We start from the raw sequence: 24,808 nt of genomic DNA, 5'->3' as shown, positions 1-24,808 counted from the left end.
AAAAACAAAGGAAACCAGCTATATTGAAATAGTTTTCAGAATATTTTAAAAATTAGTGAAATAGTAATAAATATGCTTCTCTTAACACATTAAAAAACAAGATACAGTGGTAGGTCTAATAAATATTATAACTCCAGGGTAGTGATGAGAATAAATGATATTTCGAGGTATCTGCAATATATATGTGATATGAAATGACCTGTGATTTCTGTTGGGCCCAAAGTAACTATACTGCTGATCTACTGTGGTTTGTTGCCTACATTCATAATGGAAGGAAGTGCTGATTTTAGTTAGAGATTTGTGAAACCTGAGATGTACTTTTATTTCCCATCCAAGTTTGGCACTCTGGATTCAGTCCTCTCTATTCACAGACCTCTGCCCTAAAAGGATAATCCACAAGTCGAAATTGCATGCACACTTTTGCGTGTGTTCAAGAAAGTGCAGTTTTTTAGGGAAAAGAACCATTGCTTTTATGAAATTCTCAAAGGATTCTTGTCTCAAAAGATTGAGTCACAAATGTAGGGGAGAAGAAAGACATTTCTTTTCCTGTACTTATCCTCATGAGTGACGATAAATGGATAATTTGTTTTAAATAAAAGTATCTGATAGTTGATAATTGTCACTTTCTGAATTCATTCAAAAAATATTTTTCGAGTATCTACTATATGCCAGGAACTCTTTTACATGCTAGGGTTACAGGCCCAAGAATGAAACAGACCAAGTATCCCAGTTCTCAGGGGGTTTACAAATATATAGAAATAAGTATAATAAATAGATATAATTTCAAGCATTGTTAAGTACTTTGTGGAGAAAGAAAGCAGGGGAAGGAGAGTAGATCAGTTCCAGAAAGGCCTATTGTTTGCATTGTGTGTGTGTGTGTATATATATATAGTTAAATCAATCAAACAAAGAAACCCTGAGACCTCTCAATTTCCTAGAAGTTACAGAGGTGGAAATAAGGATAATTGTCAGTAGTACAGAATCAAGAATGAATGTGAAATTCAGAAGATTGCCCTAGACTAGAACCCTGGTCAAAAGTGAGACATGGATCTTTCTTAAATGTTACTTCATGCCTGGTTTTGATATTTGCATGGTGTGAGAAAGTTTTAGATCTGGCTTTAACTCTGATTCCCCATAGTTTAAAAATTTTTTTCTTCAGTCAAAATGAATATTTGGAATTTTACAGATTAACGTATTTTGTTTCAGTTATTCAGTTATTGCTTATTTGAAGCTCCTTTTTGGGTAAATTTTTGGTGACTAACTCATTCTCAGTCTAAACTTTACTTCTAGGCTGAATTTACCATTGTTATTTTAAAAATTTCTACTATCCTGTCATCCAAACAACTTCAGAGAAAGAAACCCCATTAATTTGAAATACATACTGTTTGGTTACCCCCTGTCCTACCATGATATTCAAACTGTAACCAGTCTGATATGGGCATCAGCCAGTCAGAAAAGACAGTGCCATTAAGAGTTGAGGATCATCTCTTTGCTGTACTTACTGAATTCTTGTCAGTGCTCAAAGTTATAATTAGTATATATGAGTTCCACTTTTATGTAGCTTTTTTTCATATACCATCATTTCCTGTGATGTTTGTATATCATGTATGGTGTATACATACAGTTTTGTTACGCGATATGGGGAGGTAGAGTTTTTTCCTACCTTTGAAGGTATGGAAAGGGTTACCATAAATGTCGTTGGACATATTGATTTGTTTTTATTTTCTTTTTGGATAATTTCCATGGAAATATGAAACCACCATTTAGAGGTGAGAAAACAATCAATCTTAGCACCATCTGTTGACCATTCCCCCTAACATGTATTCTGACAATCACTGCGATTCCTTCTAAAATGGTGAATTTCAAATTGAGGTCAGGGTCTTTGAAGCATACTCAGGGCTCCAAGAGTTCATTGTGGGAATTGAAGTCTTTTGTGTTTTTGCTTTAGTGATCTTACACAAATGTGTGTGACTGTATTCTGTATAATATGAACCACCTTAATAACTGAGTTGCAGAGTTTCCAGGTAGTAATATTTTAATTCTCATAAGCTATGAGTAAAGAATTAATTTATGAGCTGGAATTAAACTATGAGATGGAATTAATATAAATATGTGACCAAGAGACACTGTGAGTGAAAAGCAGAACGTTTTAAATGCAGAACTCAGTGGAAATAGATTCACAAGGCAACATAGCCTGTGCTCAGATCCCCAAGGCTCCTGAAGGATGTACCACTGTTAATATTACCTGCAAGGAAGGGGATTCTTCCAGGCAAGAGAAACCTACCTTTGACATCTTATATACTTTCTTCTGTACTGGCTCTCTCTACCAGTCCCTCACTCCACTCTTGGGATACTGGCTATGTTCCTTCCTGCTTATCAGATATAAGAAACAGGTGCAAAACACCACGCCCTCCTCCCCGCAGCATGTTACTAGACTTTATTGTGAGACCAGCAGAAGCAAAGGGCTTAACATTCTTCATGCAGACCCAGGCGTCAGGCTTGACTGTGAATCGTTCCTGCTCCCTTCATTCTGCATTTTGGAGAAGTCATTGGCTGCATCTCTCAGTTTCCTAATTTATTCTTTAACTGTCATTTCTGCTGCTCATATACTGAGTTTTTTTTATTATTGCTAACACTTTTCATTCGTATATTCTTGAGTTGATTAATGGAGGCACTATCTGCTTACATCTGTCTGAGGGTAATAATTGTGCTATCCTAAGGTCCTCTTGTGCTTTGTTAACTCTGATTCATTGGCTATAAGCTCTTATGTTTGTTTTTGTTTTCTGTCCTTAATGGAGTTGACTTTCTCACATTGTTTGGTCATTCCTGAGTGTAATTCATCTTTGTAGTTGAGATTCTACTGCGTTTCTTTCCTAGCTTTAGGGGAGAAGTGAAATGAGCTGTTGGGGCTTATTACACCCAATGGGTTCCCCTGAGAATAAGGCAGAGGTGGAAGGTGCCTTCTGGTGGCTAGTCAGGGCGTGCATACCTTTCTTCCAGGGTTCTGGGACCTTGCCCACTTTCTAACACCAATTGCTCTGCCTAGAAGAAAACACCTTTTGCTGCCTTGATCAAGGAGGGAAGATGTGGGGTTGATGTGTGCTATAGGCTGCTCCTACTGCACTATTCCAACTGATCACCCTGTAGGCAGCTCGGGGACGTTTCTGGTAGGGGAGCTGCTCCCACACATTGAGCTAAGGTTGTGATTTTTAAGTTATATCTTTTCTATCACTCTTAAGGATTTTGGTGGAAGTTGAAGGGGTGGAGACTTGACATGCTTCAATCTGCCAACTTGAAATAGCACAACTTCTTAGGAAACAATTTTGTATCCCTATTACATCCTAGACAAACTCAGGCAAATATGTATCAGGATACAAATACAAGAAGTTTCAAAGCAGTATTGTCTTTAATAAATAAAAACTAGAAAAATCTCAGTATACACCAACAGTTGAATGAGTAAAGTGTGGTATAATCATACTTAGAAGTCATACACTTCATCAGAAACATAATGCAAGCCACATAAGTAATCTTAAGTTTTCTGATAGCCACTTAAAAATAAAAGTAAAATGAAACAGATGAAATATATGTTAATATCTTTTACTTAACCCTTATATCCAAAATATTATCATTTTAACATGTAATCATTATATACATTATTAATAAGCTATTCTACGTTTTTTTATACTAAGTATTTAAAAATATCCAAGGTATTATCATATCTATATGTAATCAATATAAAAACTAATGAGATGATCTACATTTTTTTCCCATACTAACTCTTTGAAATCACAATTTGGTTGCTAAATTTTATTACAAATACTTGATTGGTATTTAGATTTCATAAAATTTACAGTCGAAAATGTAGTATCACACATGAAAATTTTGCTAACATAAACATTTTCCAATAATTACATTGAGTATCAGTTTTAGTTTTAATTTTAAGATAATTGAAATGAATTAAATTAAAAATTCAGCTCCTTAGTCACATTAGCCACTTTCAAATACTCAGAATCTTCATGTAGTTGGACATGCAACACTACATATTACAGGTAAAAATAAAATAATTTTACAAAATAATGTTGAATAAAAAGAGCCATGTGGAAAATAATACATATAATATGATTCCACTTATATAAAGTTCAAGAAGAAGCAAGACTAAACTGTGTTGTTTATGGCTGATAGCGAAAAGGCAAAACCACATTTAAAAAGCAAGGAAATTATTACTAAAGTGAGGATAGTTGTTCCCTCTAGGAAGTCAGAGAGAGTGTTGTGATTGGGAAAGGGCACACGGGGGGCTTCTGGGATGCTGGCAGGATTCTTTCTTGATGTGAATGGTGCTACTTGGGCATATGTTTTGTAATTATTAAATAGTTGAACAGTTGTTCAATTGAATTATTGAACAGTTATGTATATTTTATGCACATTTTAGTTTTCTAAAAGTTTGTAATGGGGGAAAAATCAGATGGCTTCATTTGCCCTGATACAGTTCTGTGTGGGACTTCCCAATAAGGTTTGGGGAAAGAGAGTAGGGAAGGGAAGCGCTGCAACGTTGGTGCAACCAAGAGCAGGGTTCTAACCGAGACTTCCTGATCTAGAGAGTAGGCATTAACTATACGATTTGGTGGGAAGAGTGGGTGGTGTGTGTGTGTGTGCGTGCGCGTGTAAGCACATGCATGATGGAGAGAGATGGACACAAAGGAGGACGTGAAAAGAAGGTTTAAATGGAAACAGAGCAGAAATCACCATCCCTAAATTAAATAAGAATTATGTTGTTCAGGTGACACCATTACCCAGCTTTCTTCCACATATAGGAGTTAGTCCAATGTAGTATATAGTTGTAGTTATTTTGCATTTTGATCCAGAAACAACCTTTTCATTTTTCAGAATTCTCAGTGAAAATGATTTGACTGAATTACATAAGAACTCATTTGAAGGCTTGCTATCCCTCTAATATTTGTAAGTTAATCATATTTATTTATGAGTTCTTATCTATAAAGTAGATTATCTATACAGTAATTAAGGGGTTCAAGTGAGATAATGTCTTCAATTTCTTCTAGCAATTAAATTCTACAATTCTGTAAGTCTGTGTAGGGCCCCAGCCCATCGCTAGCACTAAATATCTCCTATTCATTTAAAATTTTTTAACTATATAGACAAGGTATAGATAGAAAAATACCCTTTAGTTGTAGAGGAAAAGTGGTAATGAGGTCTCAGCAATTATAGACTCCCGTATGAACCTTGTTATATACGTGTTCATATAGTCTCCGTCTGTATTTACATTTTGTTTATGACCTATGGATCAAATCTGGCCCACAGTCCACTTTTATACAGCCCATAAGTTAAAAGTGATTTTTAAAGGGCTATAAATGAGAAAAAAGAAAACTATGTGACAGAGACTGTATGTGGCCTGCAAAGCCTAAAATATTTACTTATCTGGCCTATACAGAAGAGGATTGAAAAAGTTGGTTTAGTGAAATGAGAGGAATTAAAGTTAACCTCAAATTATCACCTGCAGGACAAGAAAATATAGAACACTTACATTAATATGAATGCCATTAACTCATAGCTTTGATAATTTAATCTAAATTAAATTAACGTTTAAGTATTAAATATTTAAGCAGATGAATTATGTAAACAGTATTGTAAAGGGACTTCCCTGGTGGCTTACTGGTTAAGACTTTGCCTTCCAATGCAGGGGGTGTGGGTTCGATCCCTGGTCAGGGAGCTAAGATCTCACATGCCTCATGGCCAAAAAACCAAAACATGAAAAAAAGAAGCAATATTATAACAAATTCAATAAACACTTTAAACATGGTGCACATCAAAAAAAAATCTTAAAAAAAAAATCAGTACGGTCAGGAACACATTAAGTTAGCACAAGAAAATACTGTTGTTAAGGATTTCAGTGCACGAACTGTGATACTGATATTAAGAATGTTTAAGATGATGGTTAAGTGGTATATTTAGAAATGTTCACGCTAAATAAGCATATCAGAAATGCCCCTAACAAAAATCTCTGCAGCCTTTTGTTTTCTGTTTTTTGTTTGTTTGTTTGTTTTGTTTTTAAGGCCACGCCACATGACTTGCGGGATCTTAGTTCCCTGACCAGGGATTGAACCCAGGTCCCCAGCAGTGGAAGCACCGAGTCCTAACCCCTGGATCGCCAGGGAATTCCCTCTCCAGCTTCTTTATCAAAGAGGAAATGCTTGCCTAGTATTTCTTTTTATTTAGGGATAAGGAGATAACTGTGTTTTTTGCTATAAAAGCTCAGTTCTTGTCCTTTGTCCATGGCATCCAAAGCTGTGTATGTCATTATTCCTTATGAGGCCAATTAATGATCCTCTTTAGCAAATAGATTCTTCTTGCAAATATAAAAGGCTTAAGGGAAGTGGGTATAAAGAGCCTCACATGACCCGAAAAATAGTTATTTTAATTATCAAACCTTCCAAGCATTAAGGGGCAATCACCTTTATATTAGTCTCTTCTCTGCCATCTGGGCTCCAAACCTTACAAACACAGTTTGCAGAAAAACAAATAAGATAACTGCTCAGTGGACTAGGCCCTTCATTACTTCTACTATGAAATACTTTATAATCTGATTATTTTATGTTAGCATAAGTATTCTCATTCTTTAAAAAAAATGCCAATTAATAAAAAAGCGAAAAAAGAATATGCTAATACACACTATGCCTAGTGCTGTAAACATGAAGATGGGTAAGACAGGATTCCTTTTAGCAACTCATGATCTCATAGGTAAAATAAACATATAATAAGCTCAAACCAGAATGACAAAGTGCTATGGAGGCACCATGAAGTAATAAATCTACATTTCTTTTAAAACAGTCATTTCCTCCTTCTATTCACTCCCCAGCTATTTGTTGATTTTATAAATATTTGAGTTTGCTTCATGTCCACGCGTTGGCTTTCAACATGATAGACTATGCACAGAAGCAGGATCTAGTCCATACTTTGAAGGAGTTTATGCTCCGAGGAAATGGATTGCAAAAATAGCTATATTTAAAGAAAGAAATGAATATGGGGAAGGAGAGCTACAAGTTGGTATTGGATCACAAAAGAGGTAAAAAAAAGACTTCAGATTGCATCAGGGAAGATGTTGTTAGAGCAATGCTGTTTAAATGGGAGCACGAAGGGCCATTGGGTATCAGTGACCGACATCTTGGGAAGAATAAGGTTGCAAAAGGAAAGTGGGAGAAAGGCAAAACACAGGAAAAATACTCTGAGTACCTGTAGAGTACAAGTGGGAAGCGTAGGAGATTAGAGCCAGATCATCTAGGGCTTTGGAGGCCAAGCCAAGGATAACATGCCAAGCTACCATGTTACCACAGCAGTGCTTTAGGACAAGCTTTAGCCTGCAACAGAACCAACCACTTGGAGGGATTGTGAAAACACAAGTTCCAGCCCCATAGTTACTGATTCAAGAGGTCCAGAGTAGGCTGAATATTTGTATATTCAATAAGATCACAAGAGATACTGGTATTTGAGAACCGCTTCCAAAGAGTTAATCTGGTGATCGCGTGGAGGATGGCTTAGAAAGGGAGAGGGTGGAGATGGAAACACCAGTCAGAAGACAGTTATACCCATCCAGGTGAAATGAGAGACTAAGCTGGAATCAATGGAAATATGATAGTCAGCTATTGTCAAGAGTAGGTATTTTCGAATAAAAGTCAATATGATAGAAAGTGTAATCCTGAATTAACATTACATATTAATGATAGGAGTAACTCCCTTTAAAGTTGTGTGAAAGATTATCTTTTATTTCTTCTAGTAATGAATTGGCCTAGAAAAACAGAACTATACTGGGGAGTGTGTAAATATAAGAATATTCCTTTTAATATTAGAAATTATAATGATATATAGAGATAAAAACTTTGAGCTCATAATCTAGAATTTGATGAGGCCACAAAAGGTGGAATCTAATCAATGTTTCTGCCCTCAGAAAAGGTTACCTCCAAAATCTATTGATCTATAACTGTATATTTAATTTATGAAGATCCTGAAGGTGAGACTCTTAAGAGAGGTGAGGCAGGGTTAGGGGCTCTGGAAGGTTCAAATAGTAATTCCTAAAGTTTGGAGATTAGACAAAGCTTCTTATTTATTATCATTCTAACTTCTGCTGGTTATCCCTACTAATTAGATATCTAATAGCTAATTGAGGCAATATTTTCCTTCTACTTTTCCTAGAGATTTATCCTGCAATAAAATACCGTCTTATCGAAAGATGAACATTTGAACCTCTACCTTTTTTGCAGTTTATGTAAGTTACAAATATAATTCATTATGTTTGCAAATTTTATAAAGCTTAATTTTTTATAAAATTAATTTTACTCATTTTGAAATATGAAAATTACTACTAAAATTTTGTAGCAAATCCTTTTTATCTCTAGCAAAGATTAGTGTGAGAATTATTACACAGATCAGAGGAATCTTTATGGAGCAGTGGTTCTCACCCAGGGTGATTTTGCACGCAGGTGACATTTGGTAGTGTCTGGAGATATTTTTGCTTGTCAGAACTGTATATGCTACTGGCATCTAGTGGACAGAGGCCAGAGATGCTACAAAACATCCAACACTGTACAGGAGAGCCTCCCACAGCAAAGAATTATCCAGCCCAAAATGTCAATACTGCTGCCTTTCTAGAGAAATAAAGATTACTTAACCCAAGTATTTAATAAGCATTTACTATTTTGTATCTAATGTACCACATATATAATCATGAAAGTATAAATCATAACATCTTCCACAGTGAGATTTCTTTAGTGTATGGAGGGAGTAGTGATGTTATGTTTCATCATAGATAAATTAGAATTATTGCCAAAGGATAAATGTTCTGAAAGAATATATATTTTTCTTCTTCTTTTGCTTGTGTCTTTTTTTGTAGAAATCTTGGTTGCAATTTACTTACAGAACTGAACTTTGGAACGTTTCAGGCCCAGCATGGAATGCAGTTTTTCCATAAGTAGTAAGTGAAACAGAAGATGAATAACTGTAAAAAACTGTGTGTAAAAACATCATGCAGTTATTGGTTAGCTGGGTGTAAGCCCGGTATGAACTCAGGAAAGTATGTCTTGAGAGCCATTTATTTTATTTTTTTCAAATGAGGAAACTAAGGAACAAAGAGGCCATGAGACTTGTTTAACTCATATATATATGAAACACTCTGCTTTCCATAGTACTGATCTTTGGCATGGGCAATAAAAGGCACCAAGCAAAAACACTCAAAGTCGCATTGTCAAGGAATCCCACTGATGCCTCTCCAATATGCGAATGGTCCATGAAGTTCCACTTTTGAATTTAACTTTGATTCCTGCTTATGTGCAAAGTTCCTAACTGCATAAAATGTATGCAACACAGAGCTGCAAAGAACTAAGTTTAGCACCCAATTCTTCAGGGAGCAAAATGTGTGGGTGCTTCCCCAACATTATTAGCTCTTTTAAATGGTAAAGCAGAAAGAATTCCTGAACACACACCGCAGGGCTCTCCCCAGCCACCCAGAACATTGTTTTTCAAAAAGCATATATCTCTGAAGTGAATTATCTGTGGCCAATAGGAAACTTTGAGGTATGGAGAAAGACGTTGTTTGTGTTCAGCTGTAGTGTGAAAAATATAAAGAAAATACATTGCTGTAGCCTAATTCAATATACTTTCTTTGCTGACTACTCTTCAATAAGAAATGTGGGTTTCACACCCCTTCAGCTCAAAAATTCTGTGATTTCTCTTGACACAATGAAATGATAGTGGGTACGTTCAATGGCCCGAAGGTGATTTCAGACTCAAGGTAAAGAGAGCTCTTCTACACCTGGCTTTGGAAAAGACTCTCTTACCTGTCTTTTGGGTCAGAAATCCAGTTTCACACAGTTCACACATTTTGGGTTAATGAAGGTGTTGAGGCTGTGTCTGGAACTGGATTAGCAATTCCTACAGATGCCTAGTTTTAGCGGCCTCCTTCCTTTCCCTTGTTAGTTTGCTGATGCCTACCTTGGGGAGAGAGCACCAAGGGTCAGTTGTTCTTTGGCCTGCACACCAGAGAGCAGGCTCATGAGGTCCCTTCACAAGGAGGTTTTTGTAGCGTCAGTACAACGTCTTAAGCTCACCACCTTTCCTAAACTTCCAGTAACAGCAGGAGTTCCTTATAAGAATCAGAGTTTCAGTATAGTTATGTAGGCAACACAGGACAATATATTGTGGAAATAAAGAAAGAAAGAAATAGCAGTTTAAAAATTAATGAATTCATTCAAAAACATTCACTGAGTGCCATGCCCACTGTGTGTCAGCACTGTAGAAAGTACTGGGGATACAAAGACGCATAGGGCAGGGACTTTGTCCCCAAGAAGCTTTCATACTGGAAGGAGAAAGATGGATGTTGATGGGAAAACATAGATGAGAGCCATTCTAGCATCTATGCAGCAGGGTAACAAGGTGAGGGAGGTGGTTGATGAAGTAGAAAATGGGTGGTAGTTTAGAAAAGATTTGTAATGGAAGAGGCACCAACTCGTTCCTTTTGTATTTGTGTTCCTCTTAAATGACAGAAAAAGTTAGTGAAAGAATCAGAACTATCTGGTGTTGGAAATCAATTAGTACTGTACTCCTAAAACTCGTTCACAGTTACTTTCAAAAGATTGTCACAGTATAGTAAGTCTTTGTTTTGGGCTAAGTCTTTCTAATAGACAAAGCTAATTTGATTCAGGAAACATTTGCCATGGTGAGACATAAGCTTTATTGCATCTCTTTCCAAAGGCAAGCCACCAAGGGAAGACACCACCCTTGAGTTAAGTCATTTTACTACCTATAATGACATATTACTGGGGTGTTTATAATTTTCCTGCATTAAATAAGTTTGGAAAAGGGCCCCAGCTTAGGTGGATTTTATCATGAATTAAATGAAGCTTAGGGTTCAGGGCTCCTCACTTGCATAGGTCGCTTCCAAGGTCTTGAGAAGGGTCCTAGCGTTTTTGTTTTCATAACTTTACATGTTTTTATTAGATAGGATTTCTCAACGTAGATGAGCTTCAGGCCCCACAAAACCTTGAGTCATCACTGGGTTTCAGGTAATTATAAGTCAGCAGGCTTCTGGAATGAAGCCTCTATGTTATTGACAAATATCAGGTGAAGTAGTTAGCAATGTGGTAGTCTATTTTAAATCCGAAATCTACTTCAAAAATGAGCCAAGAGCTTTTTAATTAATAAAGTACCACTTTTTGAATGTTGGTAGTAATCATATCTCTTTCAGATAAAATCAGGAGTGAAATATATTATGGAAAACCAGCAGTGGTTGATAACCCTAAATGTTAAGTATACTTTTTTTTTCTGACTTTAAAGTGTTTCTCCTTCATTCACCTATGCAGGTCCAGACTGATGGCTTATTTTTAAAATTCTTTTAGTCACTTCTTTGGTTCTAACAATACAAGCTCCTAGATTTTAGAAACTGAAGGGCTCTACAATGTACAAAGGCTATATAACTTAACGAGACAGAGAACATTCACATGCTGCCTTGTCTGTGGTACATCAATATTGTACCAAGAACATAAGGACTAAGAGAGAAGAAGAGGAAAATCAAAGCCTTATCCCTATTAAATTATTTACCCCATTGTTGAGAATATCAATAAGGGAGGTGTGGCCACACTATGAAGGCAAATTGAGCTGTCATCACAGAGCAACCCTAATGCTCCCCCAGTCAACTATCATTGGTTTCCTTTAGATAGCTATGTACACACAAAAGCTGACACACTTCAGGGTGCTGTCATCACTTTTTGCTATGTACTAGAATCCTGGCAGCTTCTCAGATTTAGAAAGGCATAAACACTCAAAACAAAAAGACTTGGGTCTGCCCTTTGGGGTGATTCAGGGTGGCTGTTTTATTTGTAATAGTTCAAAATTTTGAGATTGTCACACCTAGCAACTACTATGCTTTTCTTCTCCCAGCTGCCTCTTATTCTTCCCACCTGTAGTATTTTCTCCCATTCTATATGTTTTTTCACCTGCTTGATAGTGTCCTTTGGAGCACAAACTTTATAAATTTTATAAAATCCCATTCATGTATTTTTCCTTTGGTTCTTTGTGCTTCTGGTATAATATCTAAGAAACTGTTGTCTAAAGCAAGGTCATAAAGATTTACTCCTGTGTTTTCTTCTAAGAGTTTTATAGCTTTAGCTCTTACGTTTGGATATTTGATGCATTTGGAGTTAATTTTCATATATGGTGTGAAGTGTAGGAGTCCAGCTTCATTATTTTGTGTGTGGATGTGCAGTTGTCCCAGGATCATTTGAAAAGACTGTTCTCTCCACATGGAATTGTTTTGGCATGCTTGTTGAAAATCAATAGACCATATATATGAGGGTTTATTTCTATAATGTCTGTTCTGTTCCATTAATTTACATGTCTGTTCTTATTCCAGTACCACACTGTGATTGCAGTAGCTTTGAACGGAGTTTTGAAACCAGGATGTGTGAGTCCTCCCACTTTGTTCTTTACCAACATTGTTTTGGTGATTCTGTTTCCTTGAATTGCCATATGAATTTTAGAATTAGCTTGGCAATTTCTGGAAAGAAATCAGCTGGGATTTTGATAGGAATTGCAGTGGGACCATAGGTCGATTTGGGAAGTAGTGACATTTTAATAAGATTATCTTCCAGTCCATGAATCCAGCATGTCTTTATATTTATTTAGATCCTTTTCAATTTCTTTCAATAGTTTTGTACTTTTCAGTGTGAATCTCGCACTTAACTTGGTTAAAGTTTTCCCTAAGTATTTTATGTCTTTTGATGCTGTTACACATGGAATTGCTTTCTTAATTTCATTTTTGGATTACTCATTGCTGATGTGTAGATATAATATTGATCTTATATCCTACAACCTTCCTGAATTCATTTATTAATGCTAACACTTATTTTCCTACATTCCCAGGAATATATCTTGTGGTCTTCCAGTTTCCCAGGAATACATTGGAACATTTAAGAGTCTCTGTGGACATCTCATGTCTCAGCTTTTCTTTTTAAGTTTTTTCGTTGGGCTGTTTTTTGCCCCAAACTGTTATCCATTGCCTCATGCAACTGCCATGTTAAAATATTTGCTTGAAAATGTTTTCCAGTAATGTCACCTGAGAAGCAGCTTTTCTCACTAGACAGCTCTCAGTCAGGTCACAGGCAAGCCTTTCAAGTGAGGTCTTCCAGGGACCACGAGACATGTAAAACAATGATAGTTCTTTGGGAATGAGGCTTTGAAGGCCATCCCAGTCCATGCTTCTCCTTCTGGTACCAGGGATGTGGGCTGTTTTTCAAGGCTACTACCGGCATGGAGATCAAAGGTCAAGGACAAGTTCAAGCAACACAGATCTTATTGTTCTTACAGAAATTAATTTGTTTTCCTTGAATAAATTGCTCCCCAATGTGCAGCAACCTGTTGGTTAAATTTCCAGAGTTCAGAAGAAGTTGATTCTGACCATTTTTGCCAGTTTTATTGTTGTTGTTGTTGTTGTTATTGGTATTGTTGCTTCTATGGAGGGATGAATTTTCAGATGTCCTTCCTCCATCATTTTTACTGATTTTCCTGCAATGTTTTTTAAAATCTCTGAAGTCTCAATGACCACAGGCTAATTAAATATTTGTCATGGGAGATGATTAAGGAAAAAAATAAAAAGAGAAATAAATGAAAAAATAAAATGAGAAAATATAATTCTTATAGAGGCTTTCCCAGATGGGTAGATGAAGTTTGAAAAGGTATTTCTATATTTAGTGCTCTCAAAATTAAGGTTCAATAACAGATGTTTAAAACACGCCCACTTTTTTTTTCATTGAGGTTAAACACAGGCTTTAGAGTCAGAACTGAGTTCAAATTCCATCTCTGCTTCTTACTAGCTTGATGACTTAGGACAAGTTATGAAACTTCTCTGTGCCTCAGTTTCCTCATTCGTACAATGGGGTAGTATATCTATCACATAAGGTTACTGTGAGGATTAACTGTTAAATGCTGATCACAGATGCCTGGCAACCCAAAAGATATTAGTTCTGATAGTTATCTTTCTAATATTCTGGAAAAATACGCTAATAATTCTTGAGTAGAGTTAACCTAAAGTCAGATATTCTTTTCTTTCTTCCTGTGTCTTTTGGGGTTTTTTTTTCTCCCTTGTTTTAAAGAATTAAGAAAAAAAAAAAGAAAGAAACTACTAAGAAGGAAATCCATCCCAGCATTTTGGAATAAAATTTTGCTCCCCAAAATTAATTTGTTTATTTTATTGATATATAAACAAAATGTTATTTATTTATTCGGTAAACATTTAGTAAATATCTAGTAAATACTAGGCACTGTGTCAGGCAGAGGAATAATAATGACAATAAAGTGTGATCCCTGCTCTCATGTTGCTGACAGTCTAAGAAACTGACAAGTAAACAGGTGATTACATACACAGTAACAAAGGCTGTGATACACGTATACACATGGGAGTATGTGATGGGAGTATGGCTTTCACCAGTTCCTCTTGGATTTATCTCTTCTTCTTAGGCTCCAGAACCAAGGAATTAGCCCTATTTTTGTCTTTAACTGGGTAGTTTAAATCATTAAATTAAAAAAAAATTGTAGAGATGAAAGAAGAACACCTTGAATTATGGAGGACACTAGAAATAGTACTTTTTTACAGAGCGAGGGCTTCCTACCAGCATAGTCACTTTGATGGTTTTGAACCTGAAAAGTTCTTTGGCATGTTTTTTCTTTGCTAGCCACTTTTTTTCTATTTTTTTCTTTGTTTCTTTGTTTCTCTTCTCCACTTTATCATTTAGAGACCTGGGTGGTTCCCAATGAAAGAGTGTTTTAAAGATTCTAATGGTGATTTATACGTAAAGTGAGAAAATGGGTTTTTTTTGACCTTCAAGTTCCATACCAAAAAAAATGAATATAAGCTTTCATGGCAGTAATTGAAAATGCAGATAATTTTAATTCCATTCCATTTTTCAGAATTCTCAATTGTAATCCTTTGACAACAGTTGAAGATTCTTATCTTTTTAAATTGCCAGCATTAAAATATTTGTAAGTATTGCAACACTTCCATGGCTCAAAATATAATTTCTGCTCTTTTTTACTTTCGTCAGAGATTGAGTATTTTGCCTAAAAAGTCATAATTTAGATTTTAACTGGGTTATTGAAAATAAGAGTTATTGGCAAACAAAAGGATTAAGAAAGAACATATACGGGTAAGACAGCCAGCAGAGAATGAGGACAGTGTTGAAGAACACATATAGTTATGAAGATGTAGATGCGTGTAGGAATATTATTTATCCCAGAAAGCAAAAAGGAATAAGGGGTACATTATTTTTTTAAAGAAGAGTGATCAAAGAGGTAGATGCAATTGAAAATGAGAAGGTAGGATAATAAAAAATGATTTTGCTGTTCAGCACCATGGTCATTCATTTGATGATGCAAATTTAAATTTCTTCAGTAAGAGTTCTTTAGAATTATCATCTATGGCAAGTAAGAAGCCAGAATTGAAGTAATCACATGTTAAGTATCTTCTTAAGTTTAGAATTTTTGTCTTTGGGTTTTATATCATGCATGTTTGGGCTTCTCCTTCAGAGACATGGGAACAACACAAGTGTCTCTTACAACAATTGAGGGCATCCTCATGATGACCCTTGAATTGGAAAAACTGTAAGTTGATTTTTCTGACATTTATTTTCACTCAATTGTTTTTTTAAGTTTGTTTTATTATTTTCTTAAGTCAGGTTTATTTATGTATAATTTTCATTTCACAAAATTCACTATTTTTAAATATACAGTGTGATGTGTTTTGACAAAAGTACACTTCTGTAGCCACCACCACATTTGAGGTAAAGAAAACTTCTGCACTCCCAAAAGACCCCTCATGTCCCTTTGTAGTCAATCCATCCTCCTCCCACTACCAGCCCCTGGCAACCAACAATCGGATTTTTGTCCGTATAATGTTGTCTTTTCCAGAATATCTTATAACTGAAAGCATGTGTTATATAGCCTTTTGTTTTTGGCTTCTTTCACTTACCAGTCTGTTTGGAGATTCATCTGTTTTGCTGCACCTGTCAGTAGTTCATTCCTTTTTATTGCTGAGTAGTATCCTAGTTGTGTGGATACACAGTTTGTTTACATATTCATCGTTTGATGCACATTTGAGTTTTTTCTAGTTTTCTGGCTATTATGAACAAAGCCTCTGAAAACACTCACATGTGTGTGTGAACATATGTTCTGTGCGATCATATGTTTTCATTTCTTTGGGGTAAAATACCTAAGGGTGGGATTGCTTCATCATATGCTAAGTGCATATTTAACTTTTTCAGAAACTGCTGAACAGTCTTCTAAAGTGCCTGTGCCATTTTGCTTTCCCGCTAGCAGTCTATGAGAGTTGCAGTTTCTCCACATTGTCAACTGATCCTTATATATGTTTTTTTAAAAAAAATTAGCATTTCTAGAATGTGTGTAGTTGCATCTCGTGTTTTTTGCCACATTTTGCATTTCTGTAATAGCTGATGATGTTGAGTGTCTATTCATGTGCAAACATCTTTTTAAATGAACTGTCTGTTCAAATCCATTTTTTAATTGGATATTTATATTGAGTTTTAAGAGTGCTTTATATAAAAAGCAATGGAAAAAGTCCTTTCTCTCAGATATTTGTTTAGTAAATATCTTCTCCCAGATTGTGACTTATCTTCATTGTATTAAAGTGTCTCTGAAGACTAGAAGTTTGAAATTTTTGATGAACTCTAATTTAGCAATTTTTCTTTTTTTCATATTTATTTAATTTATTTCTTTGCTTGTGCTGTGTCTTAGTTGTGTCAGATGGACTCCTTAGTTGCGGCTCATGGGCTTCTTAGTTTTTGGCATGTGAACTCTTAGTTGCGGCACGCATGTGGGATCTAGTTCCCTGATCAGGGATTGAACCTGGGCCCCCTGCATTGGGAATGCGGAGTCTTAACCACCAGGGAAGTCCCTTAGCAATTTTTCTTAGATGGTTTGTGCTTTTTTGTGTCTTATCTAAGAAATCTTTGTCTGAGACCCCATTGTCTAACCCCAAATCACAACGATTTTCTCCTATGTTTTCTTCCGGAAGTTGTATAGTTCCATTTAGGTCTATGATTCATTTTGAGTTAACTTTCATATATGTTTTGAGGGAAGGGTCAACTTTCATTTTTTTGCAGTTTAAAAATCTATTTCTGTAGGACCCTATTGTGACAGCTTATTACACAACTTACTGCACCTTAAATTGTGCCATCATCCCTCCAATATGACAAGCGAATAGAAACTTTCTGTTATGCCAAGGCTAGTTAAGGGGATTGCATGAGATTAGTATGTGGAAAGGGTCCTGCATTTAGCACTCTATTCCAGCCATCTTAGATCAGCTGACAAATGAGTGTCTTCACCACGCCTTCACACATTGGTCACTGCTCTAGCCTCATCTTCCTCAGCCTCCCACAACATCTGCCACAATTGCGATCCCTCTCTTGTCAGGTAGATGCCCTCCTCTCTGGATATTAAAACTTATTTCCCTATGTAACTACAATACTGTTAACACACAGTATTGAAGAAATTAAATTCCTACACAATAATATTACCTAATAAAGACTTGCTATTCAAATTTCCCCAATTGTCTCTCTCATATAATATTTCTTTTAACAGCTTTTTGAGGTATAATTGACATACTGTAATCTGTTTTCACACACACACATACATACACACCATGAAGACATCACCAAAATCAAAATGTCCATCACCTCAGAAAGTTTCTTAATGTCTCTTTATAATTCTTCCTTCCTATCATTCCTTGCCCTTCCCAATCGCCATGCAACCATTGATCTGCATTCTGTTTGCATTTTCTAGAATTTTATGTAAATAGAATCATACACTGTATACTTTTTTCTAACTGGCTTCTAACTCAGCATGATTATTTTAATCTTCATCCATATTGATGTATATATCAGTAATTCATTTCTGTTTATTGCTGAATAGTATTCCATTATATGGATGTACTCCAATTTATCTATTCACCATTGATGTACACGTGAGTTGTTTCAGTCTTTGTCTATAACAGATAATATTGCTATGAATATTTGTTTACAAGTCTTTGTATGGATGTATACTTCCATTTCTCTTGGGTAAATACCTGCAAGTAGAATGGCTGGATCATTGGTAAGTGTATGTTTTATTTTTTAAAAAATACCTGTTTTCCATACCGTTCTGATCATTTTACATCTCTACCAGCAGTGTATGAGAATTGCATTTTCTTCACGTTGCGGCCAACACTTGCTATGCTCAGTATTTTTAATTTTAGATAGTTTAATAGGTGTGTAGTTGTATTTCACTGTAGCATCCCTCATGATTAATCATGTCAAACAACTATTCATATGCTTATTTTCCATGTGTATATCTTTGAATCTTTAATCTATATTTTTCTGGAGTTTTGAGAGTTCTTTATATATTCTGGAAATTAGTCCTTTATCCAATATACAAGTGGCTAAGTATTTTCTCCCATTCTGTGACTCATCTTTTCGTTCTCTCAGGAGTGTCTTTTGCAGGGCAGAAATTTTTAATTTTGACGGTGTCTAATTTATCTGTGTTTTTCTTTTATGCATTATGTTTCTGGTGTTGTATCTAAGAAATTTTGCCTAACTCAAGGTCATAAAATTTTTCACCTGTTTTCTTCTAGAAGTTTTATGTTTTACATTTAGATCTCTGAACCAGTTTCAGTTCATTTCTGTATATGGTTTGGATGGAAGTTATTTTTTTGTTTGTTTTGTTTTGCACCTGGATATTCAATTGTTCCAGCATCATTTGTTGAAAAGACTATCGTTTCTCCACTTAAATGCCTTTGAACCTGAAAATCAGTTGTCCACATCTCTCTACTTTTGAACTTTCCATTCTGTTCCTTTCATTTTTTTTGTCTATCTTTACCCTACTATTACAATGTCTTGAAAGTGTAGCTTCATAACCCTTGAAATCAGTTACTGTTAGTTCTTCAACTTTGTTCTTTTTCAACGTTGTTTTAGTTATTCTAAATTTTATTTCCATATGAATTTTAGAATTAGCTTGTCAATTTCTATAGAAAAGCCTACTGGGATTTTGATCTATAAATCAGTTTGGGGAGAATTGATGTGTTAACAATATTGAATCTTCTGATCCATGAATACATTATATCTCTCCATTTATTTAGGTCTTCCTTAATTTCCCCCAGCAATATTTTTCAGTTTTCAGTGTGCAAGTCTTTTACATCTTTTGTCAGATTTATTTAAGTATTTTATATGTTTGATTCTATTATAAGTAGTATTTTAAAAGTTTGATCTCTGATTGTTGAGATAAATTAATCTTTTTGTATGTTGATCTTGTACCCTGCAAACTTGATAAACTCATTTATTAGTTCCAGTAGCAATTTTGTAGATTCTATCAGGTTTTCTACATAATCATGTTATCTGCAAATAAAGATAGTTCCCCTTCTTCCTTTCCTTTCTGAATATGGCTTATTTTTTGTTGCCCTATTGCACTGGCTAGAACCTTCAGTGCAATGTCAAATAGAAGTAATGAGAGTAGACATCCTTGCTTTTGTCCTGATCCTGGAGAGAAAGTACTTTGTCTTTCACCATTAAATATGATGTTAGGTTTTTTTGTAGAAGTCATTTATCAAGTTCAGGAAGTCTCTTTCCATTCCTATTCTACTGAGGGTTTTTTTTTCTGTAATCAGGAATGGATGTTAGATTCTCTTTTCTTGCATCTATTGCAATGATTATGTGATTTTTGCCTTCTTTTCTTAATTTGTTTATTTATTTTTGGCTGCATTGGGTCTTCATTGCTGCATGCAGGCTTTCTCTGGTTGTGGCGAGCAGGGACTAAACTCCGTTGCAGTATGCCGGCTTTTCATTGCGGTGGCTTCTCTTGTTGCAGAGCACAGGCTCTAGGTGAACAGGCTTCACTAGTTGTGGCACATGGGCTCAGTATTTGTGGCTCACAGGCTCTAGAGCACAGGCTCAGTAGCTGTGGTGCACGGGCTTAGGTGCTCTGTGGCATGTGGGATCTTCCTGGACCAGGGCTGAAACCCATGTCCCCTGCACTGGCAGGTGGATTCTTAACCACTACCCCACCAGAGATGTCCAGATTTTTCTTTTTTATAGTGTACTAAGTTGGGTAAATTGATTTTCAACTATTAAACCAACCTTTCTTTCCTGAGATAAACCCCACTTGGTCATGATGTTTCATCTTTTTATATATTACTGGATTTGATATGCTAAAATTTTATTAAGAATTTTTGTCTCTGTGTTCATTTGAGATATTGGCCTATAGTTTTCTTGTAATGTCATTGTCTAATTTTGATACGGTGAAAGTTGGCCTTATAAAAAAGTTGGGAAATATTCCCTTCTCTTCAACTTTCTGGTAAAGTTTTTGCAGCACTGGCATTATTTTATTCCTTAAATGTTCAGTAGAATTTACCAGTTAAGCCACCTGGACTTGAAGCTTTCTTTGTTGGAAGGCTTTAAACTGCACATTCAATTTCTTTAATACCTTTATTCTTTAATAAACTTTAGTAGTGCATGTCTTTCAGGGAATTTTTCCATTTCATCTTGAATTTATTGGTATAAAGTATTCTATAATATTCTCTTATTATCCTTTTAATATCTATAGTGTTTTTCTGTTTTCCATTTTATTTATTTCTACCTTGAGCTTTATTGTGTTCTTTCTTCTCTTACTCTGTGATTAACTTGCTCTCGTTTTCCCAGATTAAGGTGGATGTTGAGGAAGCTGAGTACAGCGTTAGCAATATCCCACATGTTGACATATTATGTTTTCAGTTTCAGTGAGTTCAAAATAGTTTCTGATTTCCCTTTTGATTTCTTCTTTGACCACAAAGTTATTCAGAAGTGTGTTGTTTAGTTTCCAAATATTTGGAGCTTTTTCAGATTTGTTAATTTCTAATTTATTTCCATTGTGTTCATAGACATATATTAAATGACTAAAATCCTTTAAAAATTTTTGTAAGTATTTTTTAAAATTTATTATTTTGCTGCATTGGGTCTTTGTTGCTTCGCCTGGGCTTTCTCTAGTTGTGGCAAGCAGGGGCTGCTCTTCGTTGCAGTGCGTTGGCTTCTCATTGGATAACTTCTCTTGTTACAGAGCACAGGCTCCAGGTGCGTGGGCTTCAGTAGTTGTGGCACACAGGCTTTAGAGTGCAGGCTCAGTAGTTGCTGGCTACGGACTCAGTTGCTCCACGGCATGTGGGATCTTCCCGGACCAGGGATCAAACCTGTGTCCCCTGCATTGGCAGGCACATTCTTAACCCCTGAACCACCAGGGAAGTCCCTATTCCTGTATTCTTAATCTTTGTGTAGATCCATATTCCAATCTGGTGTCATTTTCCTTCTGCTTAAAAATCTTATTTTAAAATTTCTTATAGTGAAATTCTACTAGTAATGAATTCTTTCAGCTTTTGTATGTCTGAGATAGTCTTTATTTTGCTTTGGCTTTGACAGATCTGGGTATAGAATTCTAGCTTGATAGAATTCAGTTCACTACTTTAAAGATGTTATTCCACTGAGATCTCATTTACGTTGTTTCCAACAAAAATTCTGCTGTCATTGTTTTCTTTCTTCCTCTGCATGTATTGTGTAGTTTTTTCCTCTGGCTGCTTTTAAATTTTTCTCTTTATTGCTGGTTTTGAGCAATTTGATTATTTTTTGTGCCTTTGTGTAGTTTTGTCCATGTTTCTTATGCTTAAATTTCATTGATCTTCTTGAGTTTGTGGCTTTATAGTGTTTACCAATTTGGGAAAATTATGGCTATTATTTCTTCAAATGTTTGTATTTCTCCTCTCCTTCATAGACTCTAAGTACACATGTATTAGGCGACTTGAAGTTGTTGCACAGCTCACTGATGCTCTATTCATTTTTGTTGTTGTTTTGTTTTGTTACTCTTTTTGTTTCATTTTGGATAGTTTCTATTACTATGCCTTAATGCTCACTTACCGTTTCTTCTGCAGTGTCTAATCTCCCATTAAGCTCGTTCAATATCTTTTTCATTTACACATGGTTTTTAACCGCTAGAAGCTCAATTTGGGCCTGTTTTACATTTTCCACGCCTATACTTAACATTTTCAGTGTATAGTCTGGGTTTTTTTAACATATGAAATACAGTTATAATAACTTTACTTCAGGTATAATAACTTTTTAAATGTTCTTTTCTGCAAATTCTAACATCTGTATAGATTATGGGTTAGTGTTGATTGATTGCCTTTTCTCCTCAGTATGGGTCATATTTTCCTACTTCTTTGCATGCTTGACAATTTTTCATATGATCCCCGATATTGTGAGTTGTAGTTTCTTGTGTGATATATATATTTATATTCCTGTAAAATGCTTGGCCTTTGTTTTGGGTGAAAATAAGTTACTCAAAACAATTTTATTCTTTTAGGCCTAGCTTTTAAGATTCGTTGGGTAGGAGTCCAAGTAGCCTTTGGTCTGGAGCTCATTATTTGCAATTACTGAGATAAGTCCTTTCTGAGTATCATGAGGGTTTCCAGTCTGACTTGTAGGAACAGCTGTTATTCCTACAACCCTGTGTGATATCCAGTTATTCTTATTATTAATCCTTTCATGTGGTTCTTTTCCTGGCATCAAGTAATTCCTCCCACAAATGTACTGACAAATACTTTGTTGAATTCTCAAGAGATCCCTCTGCATATCTCCAGAGTTCTTTGTCTGTGCACTTCTTTTCTGTCTGGTAGTCTGCTTTGTGAACTCTAGTTACCTTGGTTTTCCCAGACTGTCAGCTCCATTTCCTCAGTCAGGGAGTCCACCAGGCTCTGCCTGGACTTCTCTTTCCTGTACGATGACCAGGGCACTCTCTCAGAGAAGTAAGTTAGGGCAATTATAGGGATCACTTCATTTATTTCCCATTTCCTGGGGATCACTGAACTTTTATTGCCTGAGGTCCAGTTTCTTGAAAACTGTTATTTCGTATGTTCTGTCTGATGTTTTCATTGTTTCAGGTGGGAGGTTAAATTGGTCCTTGTAACTTCATCTTGACCAGAAGCCAATAACTGTCTTTAAGTCTGTTTTGTTTTGATACAGGGTCCAATTAAAGATTAGGCATTGCATGTTATGCCTTTGTTTCCTTTAATCTGAAATATTTCCCTACCACATTTTTTTTTTTGGTCTTTTATGACATTGGCGTTTTTGAAGAATCTAAGCCAGTTGTCGTGAAATTGCCCCACAATCAGTATTTGTCTGTTTTATCATTAGATTCAAAGTAAATATTTTGGAGAAGAATACTATATAGGTGATGTATTCTTCATACTTCATCACTTCAGGTGTCCCAGGACTAAGTTTGATCACTTAATTAAGGTGGTATCTTCCATATCTCTGCATTGTAAAGTTATTTTTCCCCTTGGTAATTGATAAATCATATGTGGGTTGATACTTTGGGATCAGTGAAGATCGTACTTTCAAACAACTCTTCACCCAACTGTGCATCAATGATAATCCTAGTGTGAATCGATTATTACATTGATAGATGCCAAATGACACTTTCCTAATTCTATCTTTCCTTTTGCATTTATTAGCTGACATTATTCTATAAAGAAGAGCTCCCCCACTTTTCATTTTGAGTATCATTATGAACTCATGTGCTTTTTTTTTTCAATTAACTATGTTATACCTTATTATAATGATAAAGTTATTCTTTCGAATGTTCCTTTTGTCCAGATTTGGCCAATGCGATCTCTGTTATTGTTTAACGACACGATGCTTTTTTATTACTAGAATAATTTCTAATATATTACTGCTCACAAATAGGACCTGAGAAAGGGACTCCAGAAGGTGCGGTCTTATTCAGACTCTTCTTAGAAGTCTGCCTTCTTCCTGTGTACTCTCAACCCAAAGTGAGGATTTTGGGTTGGAAGGAGATAATTCTGAATTAAACTACAGATCAATGTCACTCAATTCTAATCCCTATTCCCTTTTTTCTAGGCATACCATACCTACTGCCATCCTAATCCTTCTGTTGGGCACCTCTCTCCTCCTCTATATTTATTTACAACAGTCAAGAGCAGCAATTGGCCAACCGGCCCCTACCCAGTTCTGCAGTCCATATGCCCCAAGAACTCCTTTTTGCACTGGTCTGTGGTGGCCTTGGCCTACCTCTTCTACCTACTCAAGTAACTCTTTTACCACGAATTTAATTACCTGTGTTTCCATTTATAGGATCTTACCTAGCCTTATGGCCTGCTGCCTCTGCCAATTTAAAAATATTATTGAGGTTGTCTGAAAGACAGTCAAGCTGCGTTGTGACAGTGAATGCCTGAAAGACGTCACACGTTGTGGTGAGTCTCAATTGCAGGTTAATAAATTTTTAATTTAATGTTTTAATTTTTATTTTTAATCAATGATGATACATTTTAAAATTAATGATGTAATTGCATTATTTTAATTCATTAATTGAGAGTTCCAGCTCCCTAAGTTTCTAAGAATTACCCCCTGGCTAAAAATCAGATTCTTGTTTACATTATTAAGCTAATAATATCTCAGTTACATCGTTAGCTTAATAATGTAACTGGAGATCTTGGCGAAGATGGCGGAAGAGTAAGACGCGGAGATCGCCTTCCTCCCCACGGATACACCAGAAATACATCTACACGTGGAACAACTCCTACAGAACACCTACTGAAGGCTGGCAGAAGACCTCAGACCTCCCAAAAGGCAAGAAACTCCCCACGTACCTGGGTAGGGCAAAAGAAAAAAAGAAAAAACAGAGACAAAAGAATAAGGACGGAACCTGCACCAGTGGGAGGGAGCTGTGA

General features: G+C 35.8%; 1 pseudogene; it reads left to right on the top strand.

Annotated features, from left to right (window-relative positions):
* Positions 1–24,808, top strand: part of LOC149750195 (uncharacterized) — a 115,898-nt pseudogene that overhangs the window by 20,852 nt on the left and 70,238 nt on the right.

The sequence above is a fragment of the Delphinapterus leucas genome, chromosome 2 (assembly GCF_059928025.1).
Source record: "Delphinapterus leucas isolate spDelLeu-1000000601 "Yukka" chromosome 2, BTC_Dleu_Yukka2, whole genome shotgun sequence".
In the NCBI taxonomy this organism is placed as follows: domain Eukaryota; kingdom Metazoa; phylum Chordata; class Mammalia; order Artiodactyla; family Monodontidae; genus Delphinapterus; species Delphinapterus leucas.
This window is presented reverse-complemented; position numbering and strand designations above follow the sequence as displayed.